General features: G+C 36.0%; 1 protein-coding gene across 5 annotated transcripts in view; it reads left to right on the forward strand.

Moving 5' to 3' along the window:
- GULP1 (GULP PTB domain containing engulfment adaptor 1) overlaps positions 1-21,003 on the forward strand; it is a 228,981-nt gene that overhangs the window by 59,970 nt on the left and 148,008 nt on the right. For 4 of the 5 annotated variants that reach the window (XM_074364012.1, XM_074364017.1, XM_045520430.2 and 1 more), the window contains exon 2: positions 15,972-16,109. The exons of the other annotated variant lie outside the window; for it this stretch is intronic. The gene's annotated coding sequence lies outside the window, so the exon portion shown is untranslated. The remainder of the gene's footprint in view (positions 1-15,971; positions 16,110-21,003) is intronic. 5 annotated transcript variants of the gene reach the window in all.

Genomic DNA, 21,003 nt, shown 5'->3' on the forward strand with positions numbered 1-21,003 from the left:
GAAATAAAATAAGGAATCATGTTACAATATACTTTAGAGCTTCAAAATGCATAATATTTTTAAAACATGAGAAATACAACAGTAAGAACATAGTTTAAATTTATTTACACAAGAGTTTTCCAAACATATTTGACTATGGAACCCTTCTGAATGTGTGTGTGTGTGTGTGTGTAAAACACCTGTATTTCATAGACCTGGTGTTTCTCAGAATTTGAGAGATGTTGTTCTACATTTGTAACTGCCTTATTTCTGCAGGCAGTATTGCTAATGATGCCTAACTCACCTGCACGTGTTTATAAACACCACAAAACAGTGGATAGTTTATGATTCTTTTTGACACTGAACAGATGTGAATTTTCTTCCCTTATTATAAGTGCCTGAGGGACTTACAGATAAACCGGTTAATAGTTTATTGCTTGTTCTTCTAAAGTCTTAAATTTACACTCATAGATGACTTTGAAGTCTTTCACGTAAAGTGTAGCTGCAGTCCTCCTAGCCATATGCCAAGGTATTAAGTGACTGTGTTTCTTTCATAAGCCTCTGAACATTAAGCAGTGTGGTTTTTCTCCATTTCCTTCTCTATTATCTGATTTAGAAGGCTGCTAGGTACGACTGGCCAAGAGAGTCAAACATTCTTTGATTCCCTTGGTGTGCACGCTGTCTTTTTCCACCAAGTATGTGACAATGGAAGCATCTGGAGAATTATCATCACTTCCTTCCAACCAGTTAAAGAGAATAGCGTCAGTACAGAAAAGAAGACTGATGCTTAGTAGGAGGTGGGTTCTGTCTAATTAAAAAAAAAAAAAGCACGTAGAATTAAAGACAGGTGGAAGATAAAGCTGTCTAAGTGATTAGAAAGCCCTTTCCCCTCTTAATTTCCCAGGATCGATGGAAATACTTAATTTTGAAAAAACTGTCCCTTTCCCAATTCTCAATATCTTTTCCATTAGCATTATTGCCCATTTTCCTTCTAGAAAACATTATTTTTGTCAGTTGTATTAATAATAATCCAGAATTATAACAGCTAATTGCCTTTGTTAAGTTCAAAGATTCATTTTTATATCTTTGAACAATTATGGTGTGTCTCTGTGTGTGACATTTTTAGTCTATAGAAGATATTTGGTGTCTGTGGATCTGTAGATGCCTCATAATACACTGTGGTCACTCAGGGAATTGAATCTTTTAGATGGGAAGTATTGAAAGCAATCGATATGCAGTTAAGTAATGTTGACTTGAGTTGGGTTTAGGGCATTTTCAGGGACCAAGTTATGGAGGAGTGTAAAATGTATCCAGAAAATTCCAAGGACACATTGAAGGATGGTTAATAGGTGGGTGGCAGAGTCAAGATATGCATTTCTGAACTATTGCTGCTGGAGGGTAGAGCCAAGGACTGGGAGAAACATGCAGGTAAGGAGAATGAGTCCAGTTTTCAAGGCAAAGTGTTATTAGTGTCTGGCAGAGGGAATGGAGAAGACAGAATAGATTCTAGAGCTCTTTTGAAAGTAAAATGGAAAAGATGTGGTGACAGGATGTAGGGAGTTGAGCAAAGGGAAGAAATATGATGTGACTTGAAGTTGGCAGCATTTTTCTAGGTGAGAAATCTGGAAGCAAAGCAGCTTTGGCAGTCATGATGAGAGGGCTTATTTAGATTAGTCTAATTTGTGACACCTTTGGAAGCTGACCAGTGGCACTGGTCTTCCTAGTCATACTTCATATGCTTCTGTCATATTGAAGTTATAGATTGTGTTCTATTAAACACATCAAATCGAACATTGCAGGTTTTCGAAAGGGATATTAAAAATCTTCAATTTACATGCTGTGGGCTTAATGTACACTATGGCTGCTTTATCACCCATCTTATTTAGAACTAGCCTACCTCCCTCTGTGTTGCTCAGAAGAATCACTTACTCTAGTTAAATAAATAAATCCTTGTTGTTTTCCTATCTGATCACACTGCTGATGGTGTTAAGAAATAGGAAGCCCTTTTACAATACAGTTCTTGCAAATCCCAGAGACGGTCCTGTTGGCTTTCTGGTAGGGGTTCGCAGTTCTGTTACACGGAGAGGGCGTGCCCACTGAGAACACTTTTGGATCCCCGCGATCACCTGGGTTACTTAGTGGTACAGAGATGTCTGTGGAGAGAAGTCACAGTAGAAAGTGAAGATTTTACTTTCCAAGCAGCATGGTCGGAGTACCAATTTCATGGCACTAGGTCCTCAGCTTCTGCATCCATGTTATACTGAAACCCAGCAAATCTGGAGCAGTCTATCTTCAGGAAGTATAAAAGAGAGCTTGCATACTTTTATCTGTTGTGGTAACAAACAGGCAATGATATCACCTTGGTAGGTAAATAGGTTTAAGTTTATATATGCAGGTAAATAGAAATAAATTACTTAAGGGCACAGACAGTGTGTCTTGTATCATTGTATCACTACTGTCTGGACATATTCCTGACACTCAATGAAGTTGGTTAAATTAATGAACTGTAGTTACTGGAACAATGGGTCCAGTTTTTCTCTTATCTTAGCATTTGCCTGTCTCTGTGTGACCTGGCCGAGAAGGGTAAAAAGAGAGGACACAGGCTGGGGACGTTGCCTCAGCTGTAGGGCAGACAGTCGAGTTCCAGTGGATGGACAGAACTGTCGTGTCCAAGGTTACCCTGGACTACCTCGAGGCACTTTTGAGGAAATAGGTTAGCTCTGGGAGTTCAGAAGGAAGCCACAGGGAGCCTTAGCTTGTGGGTATGCCGCAGCCGTGGAGAATCAGATGGAGCTGAATACATATACACCCTGGGCTTTCACAGGTGTTCTTCTGAGGTCTCGGTCAGCCCGTGCCAGTGAGTAGGACTTATTTTTCAAGTTTTAGTTCTGGAGGTGTGACAAAAGTACAGTATTATCCTAGGAACTCAGAAACAGGTACCAATTAGTAACAGTTATCTACCGAGGCCCATAGGAGGGATACACAGTTAGGAACGTGGGCATCTGTGTTTTTTTTACCAGAATGGGTGGCTTCAGGAAGGAGGAGGCTGTGGCTCGGAAAGATCAGCATGTCCTTCAGCCAGTAAGATGAGTCACCAACATCAATGAATGAGAGATGGAAAAGCCTATTTGCTCTCTTCCCTACGGGGCTTTGGCTCTAGATTGGGTGGGTGGGGACTCGATGTGAAGCCTGGGAGTAAGCATGCGTGGTGCTCCATGGGCTCAGTGCAGCCACTAATCCTTTGCCTCCTTTCTCCTTCCCCCATTTTATTCTTTCTCCTTCCCATCCTTTTTACATCCCCTCCTCTCCTCTTCTCCCTTCCTGTCTTCTCTTTCCCTTTTTCTCATCTTCCTTCCTTCCTCTCAGCTGCAGGATATGATTTTAAAGTATGGTAAAAATTCTGTATCTAATATTTTATAAGATAGGAAAATAAAATTGAATATATCAATAAGGATAATCTAGGAAAAATGTCTGGAATATCTTGGTGTTGGGAGATTCATAAAATTGAAAAGAATGTATTCCATTCCTTCTTAATTGATGGAGTCTGTGAAAACATTTAATTTAGCCTTGAGTTAAAAAAAAAAGTCTTAAGTACAACAAAGAAAATACAGAAGCTATAGATAAATTGTTTGCTTTATTGTTCTTATGAAGAAAGGGAAAAATCATAGCACAGATTTGTTTGTTTTTGCTCTTGAATTAGCAGTAGGAGAACAGATGTCTACAAAATGAAGAGCATATTTTCTTTTTTGGAGAGGACAGTTTTTTCATTGACTTGAGATGTAGAAACATGTGGGTTTTTTCCCCCTTTCATTGCATTAGTCTAATTCTTTGAGAATGTATTAATTTGATAGAGTAAAAAAATATTAGTTTCATAATGTTGTATATGCTGAAGGTTTGTTCATTTGTGGTTTAAAGTCCGATTCCTTAGGTGAATACTGAACTCGGACAGAAGAGATAATGCTAGGTTCTTTGGATTCAAGGCAAGACTTCCTCAGGGTACCCCTGGAAGGGTAATTTTAGGAATTAAGGAGACAGGAATCTCCGCCTTGTGTCCAGTCGTTAAAGGAACCCAGGGGAAAGTGGACTGAGATTCAGAAATGGGAAGAAAGCAATACAGCTCTTCTGAGCTGAGTCCCTCTCTGCCCCCTAGTGACAGAGTTGATTCTCTGCCGTTGGAATGATTAGCTCCCTTCCGTCTGCTTTTCCTGCTGCTACCAGCGTTCTCTCTCTTCTGTGTTTCTCTACTTTCTTCTGACTCAGTTTCTCATCACCCATGGTTGCTATTTTTCATGACTTCTACTACATCATCACGTCTGTAAAGCATCTTCCTCCTATGTTTCTGGTTTTCTGCTCCCATTTAAATAGTCTGATTCTCTTCCATGTCAGAGTTCAGATCCTAGAACATGTTCTTGGTCCATGGAATCCACTGTTGCTTTGTTTGGGTGGAGCTTTTGCACGAGGTCCCCACTCAAGTCTTAGATGAGGTGGTCTTGGCTCATGTGCTCAGTCTAGTCTCCTGAGAGGGGAAGGCTTATGCCAAGTGCTTCCAGGTAGGTTAATCCTTTAGAAGGTGGATGAGGGCAGGACTCTCATAGATGGCATTTATGCATGGCAGGCATTTTGGGAGCAACAGATGGCTGGTTTGCATATAGTGAGAAATTACTTTGGCACAAGGAGTGCAGTGGTTGGAGGACACGAAACACTAGCCTAGTGACCTGTTTATAGTTTGCCCTCCATGTATTTTGGCCTTGATGAAGCAATCAGTGAGTGAGAAGTAACTGTTCCTCACTCGGTTGTAGAGGCTTTTCTTGGATCTCATTGCATATTTTATTTATCATTCCCCTCATTTAATTCACAATTTTTTCCTTTTGACTTAATTTTCATTCATAATTTTTTGGGTTATTTCAAGCCATAGGTAGGGCTTAAAAATACATAAACAACCTCTAAAGGGAGTTAAACTTGTTTGATAATGGTGACGTCTGTAAGTAGGTAAGGCTCTCTCTGTTTTAAAAAGTGACCAAGATTACATCTCAGTGTTGTCTCTCTCTTGAGTAAGTTATCCGCAGAGTCCCTGAGCAGATACTCAAAGATGACACAGGTAGCACTGGCAATAAAAGCAAGTTGGAATTTTTAAAATGTGAGACGAGGTTGTCTTAAAGTGTATAGGCTTTTAAATGAATGTGTTACTTCTCTTTAACTAGCAATGCAAGTGTATGTATGTGGTTTTATCATTGTTGTTGACTGTTTTTTGTTTGATTTTTGGACAAGGTGGAATTTAATGACCTATCAGTAAGATTTGTCCTCTCTTCTAGAACTCTTTGCCTTTCCTCCTGCAAGTCCTTCCCATGTATCTAATGAGCATTTACTATATTCCCAGCACAAGGAGGGTAATGCAGTTTTTATCTAAATTCAGACCTACAGTAAGCCTGTGATTGCTGTGCTTGTAATTCAGCTGGCAAGATGTAAGTAGGTTGAAAAGTATGGTTTCCCTGATTAGGCAGCAATTTGCATTGTGTACAAGTACCTGATACATTCTCTCAGCCTTCACACTGTGTCTGTTTTCTTCTGTAGAAGGTTTTCTTGGCAGGTACTAATAGAAAAAAAAATAGATTCCCTCATTATTTCATTTGATAATAAGCAATTCATAGCTTAGAATAATTTTCTCCCCAAAGCATGCTTTAGCTACAGCGGTGAGGGTTGTTTTTTTTTCCCAGGGTTATCCATAAAAAATTAGAGCTCACCAAAAATGTGTGAAATAGAATAATTGGTACACAGGATTTTAGCATGCAAACTAGATGTGTTATGCTCTAGTCGTGAAAAAAAGTGAAGAGTCAGAATTCCTGAGCTGCGGTCTTGGCTCTTTTGCTTCTAAGTCAGCTCTCAATATTGATTGTATTGAATTTCTTTTTGGTAAAATAAGCCCTACCTATGGGACAGGGTTGTTTTGAAAATAAAATCTTGTAACAGTGAAAACATTTTGAAAAGTTAAAAGGACCTAAAAGATTCATTATCCTCAGGGGCTGGTATAGTTTAAGTAGACTCCTATTTAGAAATTAAGAATTGAGCTAGAGGCAATCTCCTAATGAGATGATGTCTATTTTAGCTTTTATATTAACAAGTTGTAATTTGCTTACACATCTGATACCTCTGCTAGATTTGAAGCTCCATTTCTTTGTCTGTATCCCCAGCGCAGAGCATTAAGCAGGTATCCAGTAAATGCTCATTGGATGGATAACACTAGGGAGGAGGTGAGGGAAGAACATCTTTATAACATCATAGTCTGATTACTGTAAACTAGTGAACTAGCCTTTTGTCATATTTTGGAGAGACGTAAATCTATTAAATAGGTAGCTATTTACTGTTTCCCCTTTGCCTCAATCTATGAGATTGGAAAGTTTTTATTTCTTTTATTTCACCTTTTTTCCTGTAAGTGGTAACAGTAGAACACAGAGAGGATGTGCTCTTGGTAATATTTAGCTGTACTACCTGAAGTCTTCATTGCCCTAAAAGAATGTACTGTACTGATTTGACTTTAAGAGTTTTCATGCATAGTGAAGAGATGAAGACTGGTTTGCCCAGTTTCGTCTGGTCATGAGGTCTCCAGAAGGGTTGCCTGCTATAGCTGATACTAGTGCTTTCCCCTTAATAGGGTCAGAGCATTACAAAGACCGCTCTTTAATCATTTACTTCTTTTAACTGCTCACAGCTTGGAAATTAGACATAGTTAGGATTACATGATATTCTTTTTTCTGTGGCTCACTGTTGAATTCTAAATGACATGTCTTTGCAAAAAGTTTACATGCATGTGTGGACTCTGACATCACTTGTTGGAAAAGGGAAATTTGGTTGTAAATTTTACCTTTTCAGTACAAGTCTTAAATGTTCCTGGAATGCATCTTTTTTTGGCTAGTAACATGATCTCCTATTTGTATAGTACACCTCCACACATCACTCCTTTGGAAATACCCAAGGAAAGAGGGAGGATAGATGTTACAGGCATCTTGTTACAAGTGCTGTATAGGTGACTTTGACCTAACTCACGTATAAAATATCTAATTGTCAAATAAAATTAGACTTGACCTAATTATGTTGACATTTCCACATCTTTTACTATTCTAATAAATCTGTGAACCAAGAAGAGGCTTGCTGCATCTACGCAAAAATCATATCACTGGGTTCTGGGACCCTGTGTCTCAGGAGATTAGGCTCAGATGAGATGATTGCAATCTCCTTTGGAAACTCTCTTCATTTATCACAGAGTAACCGAAGAATAACTGAAACAGTTAGAGATATTTTTCATCTTTTGTCAAGATAGAAATATCTCCTTTCCAGTGAGAAAAATGTGTGACAGAGAAGGCTGAAGAGAAAGACATTTATAGCTTGGGTAAATATAATGCGTGTTTATTGTATTTTGTATATTTATTTTTTAGCATGGTCTCTGTCCTTTGGGATCAGGGGAAGGTATGATTCAGGTATATATTTATAGTCCATGACCTCTTTCCTTAGTGATGATAGTTTATTGAATTCTGTTTGAGATGGGGCTAAGGTCTAAAAGAGCGGGGGTAAACTGGAGGAAAAATTCTAGAGAAGGATCAGGGGACTTTGGGGAGCAGTGTATATTTATGCATATTTAGATAGTATACTATATTCGAACCTATTTAAGAAAAAGGAAAATGGTCTTTTTTTTTTTTTAAAGCAAGGAACAGTGAAGAAGAAAAATGAGCTTCAGTAAGCTAAACTTTTCTTATAGCTGATATTTGGAGAGAACTTTTTGGTGCCTTATGCTATTTTGCACACCCAGTCTTAAAAATGAAATTGTGAAGTCATAGTAGACCCAGGTATCTCATATATCCTTAGGTCTCTTATAAAATGAAGTTTATTTTTCCAGTTCTGTAAACACTGATAGTTCAAGTCTTTTTTTTTTTTTTTTTTATAGGTCATTCAGATACCACGTAGTAGATATCAAATCCTTATCAGACAGTGAAAGTCCAGGTGTCAAAGCAGATGTTTGCTTTCGGAACTCCTATGACCAGTTAGGCACAAAAGATTTACTTGGCTATTGTCTTTCTGAAAAGCTTCAAAGAAATAAGAAAGTACCTTCTTAGAGTATAATCAGGCTAGAATAATTTTATTTGGCCTCCAATCAATTTTTTATTTGCATTCATGTAAGACATAATATTAATTCAGCAAGAACGAATAGATATCATTCATCTTGTGTTTTTTTTCTAATTAGCAAAGCTCCACATCTCTTATCACCTATCAGACTTATTAAGTTGTTCATATCAATCCTGAATCTGTTTATTTGCAGTTGTTTAAGTTGATCACATTTATATTCTCTTCAACAGAAGTGACAATGTGATTAATGTAATATTCCAACCTAAAACTGATGAAAGACTGTATTGTATGATTTCCTAAGAAAAAAACAGACATTTTTAAAGTGCATAAGTTCTGCCCCCTTAATTCTGAAAAATCTACTGAAGGCACATCATGTCCCTTTTCAGCTTCCAACAACAACAGGTACCTTCCAAACACCAAAAGAGTTGCTGAATAACAATTTTGTGGAAAGTTTTTATTGTTTTCAGTATTTGAGTATTGTTTCAGTCAATCATTTTGGCCCATTATTATTTCCTACTGTTAGCTCCATTTAGGGAGAGTCACATGCAAATTCAATAAAATGTGTCTTACACATTAGTAAATAACAGATTCAAGAGTGGCTATTTGGTTGTACTTGACAGAAAAGCAGTTGAAACTCAGTTAAGTAAAACAAAATATATATTGGTTATCATAATTGAAAGTTCTCTAGTGATGTTTTGGACACGGCTGAATCCAGGCACTCGGATATTTATTTTTCTCTCAGAGCTCTGTTTTCCACTGAGTTGGACTCATTTTAAGGCAGGAAACCCAAGGACAAAAGAGCCACCAGGCTTTCAATCCTCCAGTTAGTCAACTCAAGTGGATAGGGACTGCTTCTTTCTAAGTAGTTTTAGGAAAGGGTTCTGATTTGATTTTCTTTGTTTTACCTTAGTCCACATTTCCATTTCTGAATGAATAATTACAGCTACAGTTATGGTGCGTTCATTGGCCAGTTCTAGACCTAGAGTCACCCTCAGCCAAACATAACTACCAAGAAAGAGGAAAGAAGTGTAGGTCTGCAAAGGAAACCCAGGGTGCTATTATGAGAATGTGTTTTGTTTGGGTTTGGTTTTGGTTTTGGTGAGAGGTGGTAGTGGTAACGGCAGGAAAGCACAATGTATGTATATACTAGATTAAATGAATAGTGAAATGTGTATCATTATGTGGAAATCCCACTGAGCAAAAGAGCAGCAGTTTAAAATGGTATACTGATATTTGGTAGTGGAGCACACAAAGAATGATTGCAAAACCTCAGTACTGAAAATGCTTGATTGCTCAAGAAAGGCCTTGGAACATAACCAGTCATCACACAAGATACTTGTGATCATAGCACTTCTGAGGCTTTCTCATCTGTAAAATAATAATTATTTTGCTAACAATAGATACATTTATATGCTTTTGTGCTGAATTATATTGATATAGAAAGTACTGCAGATTTTATTGAACAGTGTTTGTATAATTTAAGTTAATTATATCCAGTTACAGAGATATTGCAGTTAATTTAGAATAGAGACAAGGATTAGTAAAACTCTTCTCTGCACCCCCTGCCTTAGCTGTGGGAAATTGGAATACTGTATTATAGCTCCCTGAAATTTGTCTTTAAATACATTATGCATTTCATGGATATTAACATGAATAAAATTAAACTCCACAGGGCTGGAAAAATTAAACTAATGACTTTTTATGTAATCCAAGTTAATGAATGCTTTCTGGTCCAATTTTTCATTAAGGAATCAACCACAGTTTCTTGATTCCTTTCATTTCAATAGACTCTATTGTGGGACTACTTAAAAAAAGTGTTTAATAAAAGCCTGTATTGAATAAATGCTGTATTTCCATACACCCTGAAATATATCTACACAGTTTTACAGTTTTTAGTAGTAATATAAAGTCTTTTAAAAATTAAAAGTGGCTTTTAGTATAGGTGTCATCTTTTTTTAATTACTTGAATATGTTTTTAATGTATTGAAATACTATAGTGCAGATAGTCACTCATAATTTTTATTTTCTGATAGAAGTGAGGGAAGAAAAGTGAAAAAATAAGGAAGCAAGGAGAAAAGAAGGAATGAAGAAAAGAAAGGAGGTGCTTAAAATATGGAGAGTATTTGGAAAAAAATCTGTTTCTAAATGATTTGGTGCTGAAATCTATATTTGCAGTGTTTTAGAAATAGTCCTAGTTTTAGGAGATAAACGAAATAAGAGGACTAATTCCCCAAATTAAACCTAATTAAATCTATAAACTATATTAGACAAATAAAATTTTAACCATTAATTTAAAAAAAATTCTTCAATCCTATTGATAACGACTTAATTGCTTTCATACATTTGTGTCAATTCATAGCTAAGGTCTTAATGTAAGGATTAGCAACTTATGTTATTTTGTGTATAACATATGTAACTGACATTAAGGGAAACTCTAAAACATAGACCAATCTTTCCTAATTTAAAGGAGGAGTTGAGGGAATGAATATAGTTATTGGAGAGATGAGCAATAAAGGCAGAGGGAATATAAAGTTCAGAGATCCTGAGACTTAATGTTTGCATCAAAATCTCCCCCCCAAAAAAAATAAATAAAATATCATAAAAATAAAAAAGCACACCAAAAGGAAAAATTACAAATTAAGTTTTTAAACACATTAAAGTTGTACTTCACTTGCAGTTAAAGAAGTTTCAGAAAAAGAGACAATTTTTCGACAACTTGTCAAAAGATTAGAAAAAAGATCATTGCTGGGAAGGTGGTCTGACATCAGCATTATCATCTGCTGTGGTGGAAGTCTGTGTTGGTGTTTCTTTCTTGGTGGTATGTAAGAAAATACTTCAAAGATCGAACACTTTTTTTAACCTCGTGATTTTACTTCTAGGAAGCCATAATAAAAGATAACTTGAGATGAGCACATGTATTTATGTATGAAGATATGTATTATAGTTCTTTTTATAATATGAAAGTGTGGAACTTTTAAACAGTCCATCATAAGTAATAATAATTGTCTTGAATTACTAAGTACTTTTTTTTAATGTGCTAGACCACATACTGTCTATGGGTTATCTCATTTCTTTCTACACTTACATGATATATCGTTAATGTCTATTTTTTAATTTCCCTGTGGTGTTTGTTATAGGCCAGCTTTTCATTGGTGGAACTCATCTTTCATCTTGTGTAGTAGCCATGTGATTTAGGAGAACTGACCATGGCTGTATCTCCAGTGATGCACCCTGATTGGCCTATCAGTGATTCTGTGTCTCCAGTGATTGGTTAGGGATGTGTGTGTGTCACTTTTTTGGCCAATGAGAGTAAATCCCAGAACTTCTCATTACTGATTGAGGGAGAAATGCTCTTTCTTCCTTAGCTCTCACTCTTGTTTTTGCTCTGGGTTTCTCGCTTTCTTTTCCTTTGTTCCCCCTCTTTTCTCCAAACATTGCTAAGATTTTCATTCCTTCCCCTAGTCAGATTTATTTTCCGCTTCAAATTCCCATTGCATTAAAAAGTTACTAAAAGTTAAAAAGTATGAATTTCACTCTGACATGCATTAACTCAAGTAAAATTTTAACCTGTGGCCAGTTGTCACTTCTTTGAATCCATCTCAATGCCTAGACTGTGTTTTCCATAAAAGGCTCTTGATATTTGAGAGGTGAGAATTTGTGAAGAGTTAATGTTAAAAAGAACAAAGACTCTCCCTTAATCTGTTTAGGCTGAAAAATATAATAACCAAAAGTTTCAGAGAAAGTGGCTCGTGTTTTCCACTGTAGCAGAACGACTGAATGACTTGATAATTGTTCTCCTACTTCTTCTAATTAGGAAAATTTCCTGCTGGTGACAGCTTGAAAGCACTGCTAAAAGTTTCGTGTCAATGTAGAGGAAAGAACTAGCTTTAATTTGTTTTTAAATTGGTAAATTTAAAATTGGTATTAATTCTGAAATAGTTTGTCATGTCTCATCCTCTATCACTTTTTTCTTTACCATAATGACTACTGAGGGTAGAGAACTTAAAATGCATGTAGAACAGTAACAGTCAATTCTTGGTCCAGACTGACATCTCTGAGCATTCGAAAGCCTGGATCAGGGTTGCCTTGGTCTTGCTCTTTTCCTATATAAATTGAATCCCAAGCACCACTGCAGTCTTACATTTTACGAATATGAATGCAGTGCCCTGAGTCTATTTCTATTTTGCCTTACCATTTAGCAGATATACACAGATTTCTAAGAAGAAACTTATTTCACTTTCTCTGTCTCATGGTCTCTTCAGAACCACATTTGCTGCATGATCTTTCTAAAAATACACCTTCTTGCATCACTTCCCTGTTTTACTGTATTCAAATCACCTTTAGGGTAAAGTCCAAATTTCATAGCATGGCATTCAGGAGGCTTCTTGATATGGCCTTACTTTATTGCAAAAATTTCTTATAAAATAGTTCCATAAGCATTCTGTTTTCAAATCTTATATCCCTGACAGTTCACCTGTCCTTAAGGTGGCATGTTCTTTCTTATTCCTGTGCCTTTGCATACGATGTTCCCTCTGCCAGCTGTGGTCTTTACCAATTTCTTCATTGGACAGTTTCTAAACTGATAGTTCAGAGGTTCCATCTTTTTAAGAAAGACTTTCCCGAACCTTCTTTGTCTTTCTGCAGCACCTCACCTTGCCGTTAACGTAGTCCTTATCAGTCTGACACATACAAAGAAGGGATAGACTGATTCTCCTCTCCCTAATGACTAATACAGTTGGGCTTTCAGTAGGTGTTCTATGAATATTTGTTTAATGAACTATATTAATTTTACTTTCCTTAGAGCATAGGGGTGTTGTTAGGACTGTATGTACACCACTGCCTCAGTGAGAAGACTAGAAGGGAAAGGGAAGGAAATGATTGCCCCAAGTCACTTATGTCAGTCATCTGAAGTCACCATGTTTGCACTTTTTGCCTAGAGCATTAGGATGAAAACATTTGAGAAGACATCATTAAGGAAAGATGCTAAGGCATTTGGACTAAGATGCTAAGGCATACTAAGTCATATGGACTTTGTCCAGAGGGTGATATGCTAGATTACTGGTGAGAGAAATCATGGCTGACTACTGATGGGTTGGTGAGGATGTAAACTGGGAGAGGTAACAAAGTGGAGTCTTCTGTATTAAGCTGAACTGAATTTGTTTTGATTTAACTGCATGTAGATTGTAAGGGAACTAAAAGAGATTAATAATGACAAATTTCTGGCTTAAGCAATTGGAATGAGAATTGTACTATTTACTTAATTAAAATCACAGGACAAAGAGAGAAACAGAAAAAAAGAAAATCACGGGCCAAAGATCTGATTTTGTATATTTTAAATTAAGATACCTGTAATAGGAAATAAGAAATGAATATCCAGGAAAAATGTTTTTACATTTTGCAAATTAGTTTGAAATATTGCTAAATTCTTGGAGCTAACAATAAAAAGAAAAATAAGTAGTAAAATGATTTTGAAAAAGTTTTAAAATCATGATAATGGTGATCTCTATATCATTTGATGAAAAGTTAAAATAACTTTTAACCTGGTTTGTTTGTTTAGGTTGGTTTTATTATGTATGGAATATTTAAAGATATAAGTGTTGAATTAACAAATTGAAGAATCTAGTCATTGCAGTATTAATAATGTTTTTCTTACACTAATACTGTTGGGAAAAATAAAAGTTTTGATAAAGAAATGGTTGCCTTCACTTAATTTCATGTACATCTTCAAATTTCATGATATGTAATAAATGGTGGCAAAACAGTATAAAATTGAGTGTATTATGTTCACACTAAAAATTTAAGAATTATTCAAGTTGGAAAATAAGATTTTATATTTTAAAATTAAAATGTTCAAAAGGGCAGCTCCTAAGCACATCTCTTTTTTTGAAAGAATATTTAAAATGTTCTGTATATGAACAAATCTAATCATATCAGACTGGAATCTAATAGATTCACTTCAGAGTATATGTCATTTTCCTGCAAGAAGAAAGACAGAAGTAGGCACAAGTTCATTCTTGTGTTTTGATGTGGGTGTTTTTGTGCTCTTCTTTATTCTGTCACATTGCATAAAACATTCTATCTTCCACAGTAAGAGTGGATTTCAGTCAGTTTGAGATAGAAATAAAAGCTGTGGGGATAAATTGAATTAACCATTTTAAGGAAAATATTTACTCTGCTATCCTATTTTGGAGCAGGATTTTTTAACAGTGTTTTGTTTTTATAAACAAAGTCACTTATGTTATCTTGGGTGATTTCTTTCTTATTGCATTCCATTAGACCAAGATTTGCACAAAATAAATAAGGAAATAACCATTATCCTACAAAAGAACTAATTTTGTCTCCTCTTTTCTCCCTTCTCCCCAAGAGAGACAAAAAAAGAAAAAAAAATGCTCTGGTTAATAATCACTTTGGAAATCATGACATAGTTCCACGGTTACCTTTTAGCTGTATCATGTTTGAAATTTCCTGTCCAAGATAAACAGATCTATTTCTAAAGCTGGAAGTAAGTGATGATGCAGCCTTTACATTTTGAGGAAAGATAAAATGAACTATATCATTTATATACCCTAAGATTCAGCAAATGCTTAGAGATTTAATAAATATGTGCATGGATCTAATTTAATAAATAATAGCATCATTGGGAAAATGAAGTTTTTTTCACTAAAATTATAAAAATCTATAAATGGCCTTAAAATATACCCTGCTCATGTTTCAATTCAGATTTTATAATTGTTGCCTTCTCTGCTAAATACTGTCGATGAGCTGCCTGTAACCCTTAGCCTCTCCCTTGCTTTTTTACTTCAATTATTACTCCAGAGTTGGTCTCTGGGGCCTTCTAAATGAAGATCCCTTCTGTCTTTATTTCTAAAGTTATATTAGAAAATTAAAAACAATAGAGTGAACAAATAGATAAACAGGCTTCGAAAGAAAACTGTGCGTAAGTTGGGAAAGGATCGTTTCAGAATATTCAGATCGCTCAGAAACAAAGAGACAGAAAATGTTTGAGATCCATCTTTAGTCTATAATTTGAGAAAGTCAAATTACCAGTGGTCTGTATCAAAGTTATGGAGGGAGGCAGAATGAAAGAGTTAGATTGTTTTTGTATAAGTACTCCCCTCCCCCTCAAAAGAAGAAAGCTACTTTGCTGTTTTGGCAGGAAGAGATACTATACTGTGAATTTTTTTTTTTTTTTTGCCACTATTTGAATTTCTGTTGTAGATACATGTGAAATGATGGGATTAAAGGAGGACATAATTTGCACTGTTGCATCTGGAAGGACTTCTTCCTTTTGCCTATTGGAATAAAAATGTGGAAACCTTAACTAGCTGCTATGTCTGTTCTAGTTATAGCATGAGAATGAATACAAGGATAAGCTACCTAAATGCTTCTCCATAGCAAATGAGGTGGAATGAAAGTTAACATAGATCAGTGAGGTCTAAAATTCTGTTTCACCTTCTCCATCAGGGACTGAGTATGCGCTTGGTTAGTCTGTTTAGCTAATAAGTGAAGGAGACGGCTGGGCCTAGTTGTAAAGCCCAAGGGAGGAGGAGGTATATTGTTGACCAACCATCACTGTGTTTCAGTGGTAGCATATCCATTTAAAACATTTAATTTATACTATACTCCAATTTTTAAAAAACATTTGATTTATTATCTAGCAACCTTATTATTTGCCCTTAACTAGTAATCTGTTACTCTGTCTCTTCAAAACAAATACATGCCTTACTATTGTTTTCCTATTATTGGGTAACTTTCTTGAACTTTCACAAGAAATATGATTAAAATTTTACAATATACATTGCAATATCTAAATTTAAATGCACATAAATATAATAATTGATTAATTATACTGAGTACAATTTTAATTTTATTTTTAGTTATATGTGAGTCCATCTGATATACACAAGAGAGGAAGCAATTGAAGGAGAATTCGGATGGGTAGTGTTGGTAATTGAAACCTTCCAAAGTCAGATGTCTGTGTATTCTTTCAACTATATTTGAACATACCTACCCAGGTAAGAATAAGTGATTGTTTATGTACTTAACATCATTTCAAAAAAAGATTTGAAACTATAAAGATGTTTTTATTTTGTACCAGATATTAAAAAAAAATACTTTTATTATAGAAAATGGTAAAATACATAAAAGCAAAATAAAATTGAAATTATGAATAAGTCTATTTTCTAAAAATAACTTGTTACTTTGTTCTGTATCATTTGTTTCTTGTTTTGTTGGTTGGGCTAATACATATTTGTTGTTTAATTTTTTATTATTTTTGTAGCAAATCTGTTTTGTTCTATTTGAGAATATGAATTAATGATTCAGAATTTTTCATTGTATCTGTTAATATAATCATACACTATTTAAAAATATTTTTTAGATTGGGTTTATTATTCAGAGAATGTCCTTATAGATAAAGTGATATATACATTGCTCATTTTGCATTAGTAGAGTTACTAAAATTAGCTGTGGTGTTTTAAAGGCTTTTATTGCTGAATTTACCTCCAGGAGGTAGTGATGTGTTACAGTTTTCAGTAGCCATTTTGGAAAAGATTTTTTGACCCATCAACTTATATTTTTTTACTCAAAGAATTTTTGTAACAAAACCTACTTTGTATTGAATCAAAAATGCAAAGCTAAGACAACATTCCAAATTTTGGTTGCAAGCTATAGCATCCTTTCCTCACATGTATTCAGCCAATATATCCCTTACACAACCAAGTCTAGAAAAAGAGTAAATATTATATATATATAATCTTTTCCACTGTCTAAACATACATTGTTTATAGATGACAGCAAGTATACATTTATTCAATTAACATTTATTGAAAACTTATGATTGCACTAAGCCCAAGCACTATGATTATTTGAGCAATGATGGTGGTGATGGTAGACATTAGGTACAGGAAGGCACAAAAAGAGTTGCTAGTTGCTTGCTTCTTCTAATTGTGAATAAATTATGGCAAGATAAGAAACATATTTCAGTTCCTTAGGTACAGGTAGGATGTATTAAGTGGCAAGAAAAAGTAAAAGGAAAGGGCAGTTATTGATGATAATACTGTAGCTTGGGAATCGAACCCTTCACAAACAAGAGACAAGATGAGTTGTGCTTTTCAGGGAAGGAAGAACTTGGCAGGCTAATATTTAAATGGAGGGCCAAGTTGGAGCAAAGATACAGAGCTGAGAGAGCTAGCAGATATTCAGGATATGGGAATAATAGGGTAGATTTAGCAGAGTCATGGGAAATACGTTCTGGGATTTGGATCCCTATACTTAGGCATTTATATTTCATCATCAAATGATGAGAGACGGTTGCAGGGGGGTCAGATGATCTGTGTGGTATTCTAGGAAGCTTAATCTAGCAGTGAAATGTGTGTTAGACTATTGAAGAGAGAGCAAATCCAAAGGGAGTGAGAATAATCTGTAGGCCTTTCTGTTTCATTTTCATTGGCATCTGGAAACACTTTATTTGCCAGGCACTACAGTAGGAACTGTAGAGAAAAAGATAAAGACATAATCTTCACTCTTGAGGTGCTTATAATGTAGTGGATGAGACATGCATGGCAAACAAATGAATATAATACACCATGACAGTGTAACAGTTGAGTCATATTCAAGGTAAGACTAAATGGTAACTAATTATATTGAGATGCAGTTATGGGATTATCAACTGATACAGTTTTCCCAAAGACATCAAGTCTGATCAACATTACCCTAGAAGCAGTGTTTCCAAACCTTGCAAGAATTCAAACAAGAAGTAATGAAACTTTATCTAGGGTGAAAGTAGTGTAAATAAAAACGAGGCAGTGGTAGAAGTGGTGGAAGGTTGAGGAGACAGTCTTTTCTTTTAGGTAAGAGGGGCACGTTGATGGCATTAACAGATATGAGGGAAAAACAGGAAAAGTGGGATTTTTGTGTTGATGAAATAATAGGTTTGATTTTGAACACTGAGGATTTTTCCGCCCTGCTCTCTCACTGTGTTTTGCTCATACCTTTGCTGGTGCACTCACAGCATTTTTAAATTTCATTGCAATTACTTATGTAATTGAGGATTCATTTATTTACTATGAAAAATCCAAATACAAGTGAAGAGTACTTGGAGTAAAAAGAGTAAAAATAAGTTACATCAAACAAAACACTTGAAGTATGAAGTAAAGACCTGATTTGATTTATAGCCACTGTATGTAATAATTTAGCTTTAGCCTTTCTAGGAGTCACAAAAGTGGATATATGTTCTTGCCCTAAGAGCTTAGATAAATTTATTATAGGAATCTTAGTGTAATGGACAGGAAAATTGTCCTTACCACTTAGAGGTGCCTTAAATTTTACATTGTTGAAAGGAAAGGGAACTTTGTTAATACACAGATATAAGTAGGTGAGTTTGCAGAAGTTAAGAATTCAGCTTCTCCAGGAAGTCCTTCCAAACTTTTGGAACCTGGACCAGATCTTTCTTCTATATGCTTTGTTCCTTAACACCATTTACATTCCTCACTCATACCAGGCATCCTGATTTTATCTGTCATTTCCTGAGACTAAGATTTTTGAGGATCGGGTTGTCATTTATCATTAGAGATATAAATTCAAATCTAAATAAAACTCACCACAGTGTTGTTTTTACAGGCACTCCATAAATATTTCTTAAATGCAAAATTGAGTCCATTTCCATGGCTTGTCTTAATCATGGCTGACCTAGCCTAGATGTTTTCGTGAGCTCCATATTGGTTTTCTATTGCCGTATGATAAATTACTTTAAAACTTAGCAGCTGAAAACAGTGCTTACGTATTATCTTACAGTTTTCTGTGGGCTATAAATCTAGGCACAGCTTAGCTGATGCCTCTGGCTCTAGGTGTCTCTTGATGTTGCAGTCAAGCTGTCCACTGCAGCTACAATCATTACAGAGCTCAGCTGGGGCTGAGGGGTCCACCTCCAAACTCAACCATGGAGGGCCTCTCTCTGTAGGGCTGCCTCATGATATGGAAGCTAGCTTCCTGGGGCGAGAGAGAGCAAAAGTGAGCACCTGTGATGGATACCACATTCCTGTATAACCACACCTAGGAAGTATCATGCTGTTACCAGGAGAGCAGGTTCTTGTCTTATCACAGAAAGAATTCAGAGGTGTGATATGGAGGTCAAGAAAGTAAAGCGAGGATTTATTAAGCTATACTATGCTCTCAAAGGGAGAGTGGGCAGACCCAGCTGAGCAGCTGTACTGAGTTTCTTTGGCAAGTTGGTTATATAGGGTGTAAAAATGAATGGCTGGAATATTCTTTAAAGAGGGAGAGGTTTGGGGTCATATTCCTTGATTTTCTTCCCAGCTCCACCTTCCTGAGGGCAGGAGAGATTTTTGTCCTTATGTAGTCTGGATTGGAAGTGTCATGGGGTTGGTGCGTGATGGGTACTTCTCATCTGCAAGGCTAATTTTATTGAAATGAGGGCATAATGAGGCAAAGGTTACATTTGGACACTGGAGATTCCTGCCTCTTCCCACCTTCTTTTGTCTGCTTCCAGGACACTTGTCACCTCAAAAATGTCTGGTTTCTTACCAGTCTGGTGGTTCCTGCTTTTCTCTTTCTGCTCAAGGACCCCCCGTTGTTTACAAGATGTATGGTTTCCTGCCATTTGGCCTGTGCCCCTCTTTCCCTGCTCATACCTAGCTTTCTGCCTGCTCTCACAATCCCAGCTGTGGTGAATTGAATGATGGCCTCCAAAAAGATATGTTCAAGTCCTAACTCGTGTTACTTGTGAATGTGACATTATTTGGAAAAAGAGTCTTTGCAGATGTCGTTAAACAGAGGATCTTGAGTACAAACATGCCAGATTAACTAGATGAACCCTAAATCCAGTAACACGTGTTCTTATGAGGCACACACAAAGGAGAAGACACTGTGAAGACAGAGGCAAGGACTGGTGTGATGCAACCACAAGTCAGGAGTCACCTGGAGCCACCAGAAGCCAGAAGAGGCAAGAACAAAATCTCCTTTAGAGCCTTTGCAGCAAGAGTAGTCTTTCTAACACCTTGATTTCAGATTTCTGGCCTCCAGAACTACGAAAGAATAAATTTATGCTGTTTTAAGTCACTCAGTTTGTGGTAGTTTGTTATGGAAGCCACAGTAAATTAATACGCCACCCCTTGTGCAGTTTTCTGTATTTCAGAAGTGAGTCATAGGTCCAGCCCACATTCAAGGGCAGAGGATCACAAAAGGGCCTGAATCACTGGAAGAGGTCACTGGAAGCCATCTGAGAGCTTGTCTGTCCCATCAGACTTCTCCATTTGTTTGTTGTCTGTTTCACATATCTGTGTAGATGGATCAAATGCCACAGGCCAGAGATTAGAATCATTATCTTACATTCTTAAAATTCCTGATCTTTCTTCCTGTTTTCTACCTATCTGATTAGAATTACTATTCATTTGAATAGTCAAGTTGGAAAACTTAAGAGTTAATTTGAATTTCTACTTTTTTCTTCATACTAATAGCCTTTAATTGATTAACCAGTCTTTTTCATTCTGTTCCTTAAATTTTTCATCAATCTTTCTCTTCAATCTCTCTCCTACTCTTTGCAGGCGTCCACGATCTCTTTCTAGAAGTAGCAGTATAGCCTCTACATGGTCAATCTGTTTCAGAGCTTTTCCCCTTTAAACCTTTCCCTGCAAAGTGGTTTGGAAAGCAAAGTGGGATTATGTGATTTCCTTCACTATTAATATTTTCAGGAAAAAGAAGACCCTTATGATCTGGCTCTCAACTTCCTAAAATCTGAACTTTGTTTTTAATCATTCCTTAATACAGATCCATAATTGTAGATAAAAATTTCCAGATAATATTGTGTTCTTTCATTTTTGCTGGTCTTTGTCTGAGATTCTCTTTTTCCAGTAAGCAGATAGGTGCTTGTTTTTATATCCAAAGCACCTA

This window comes from Camelus bactrianus, chromosome 5, assembly GCF_048773025.1.
Source record: "Camelus bactrianus isolate YW-2024 breed Bactrian camel chromosome 5, ASM4877302v1, whole genome shotgun sequence".
NCBI lineage: Eukaryota > Metazoa > Chordata > Mammalia > Artiodactyla > Camelidae > Camelus > Camelus bactrianus.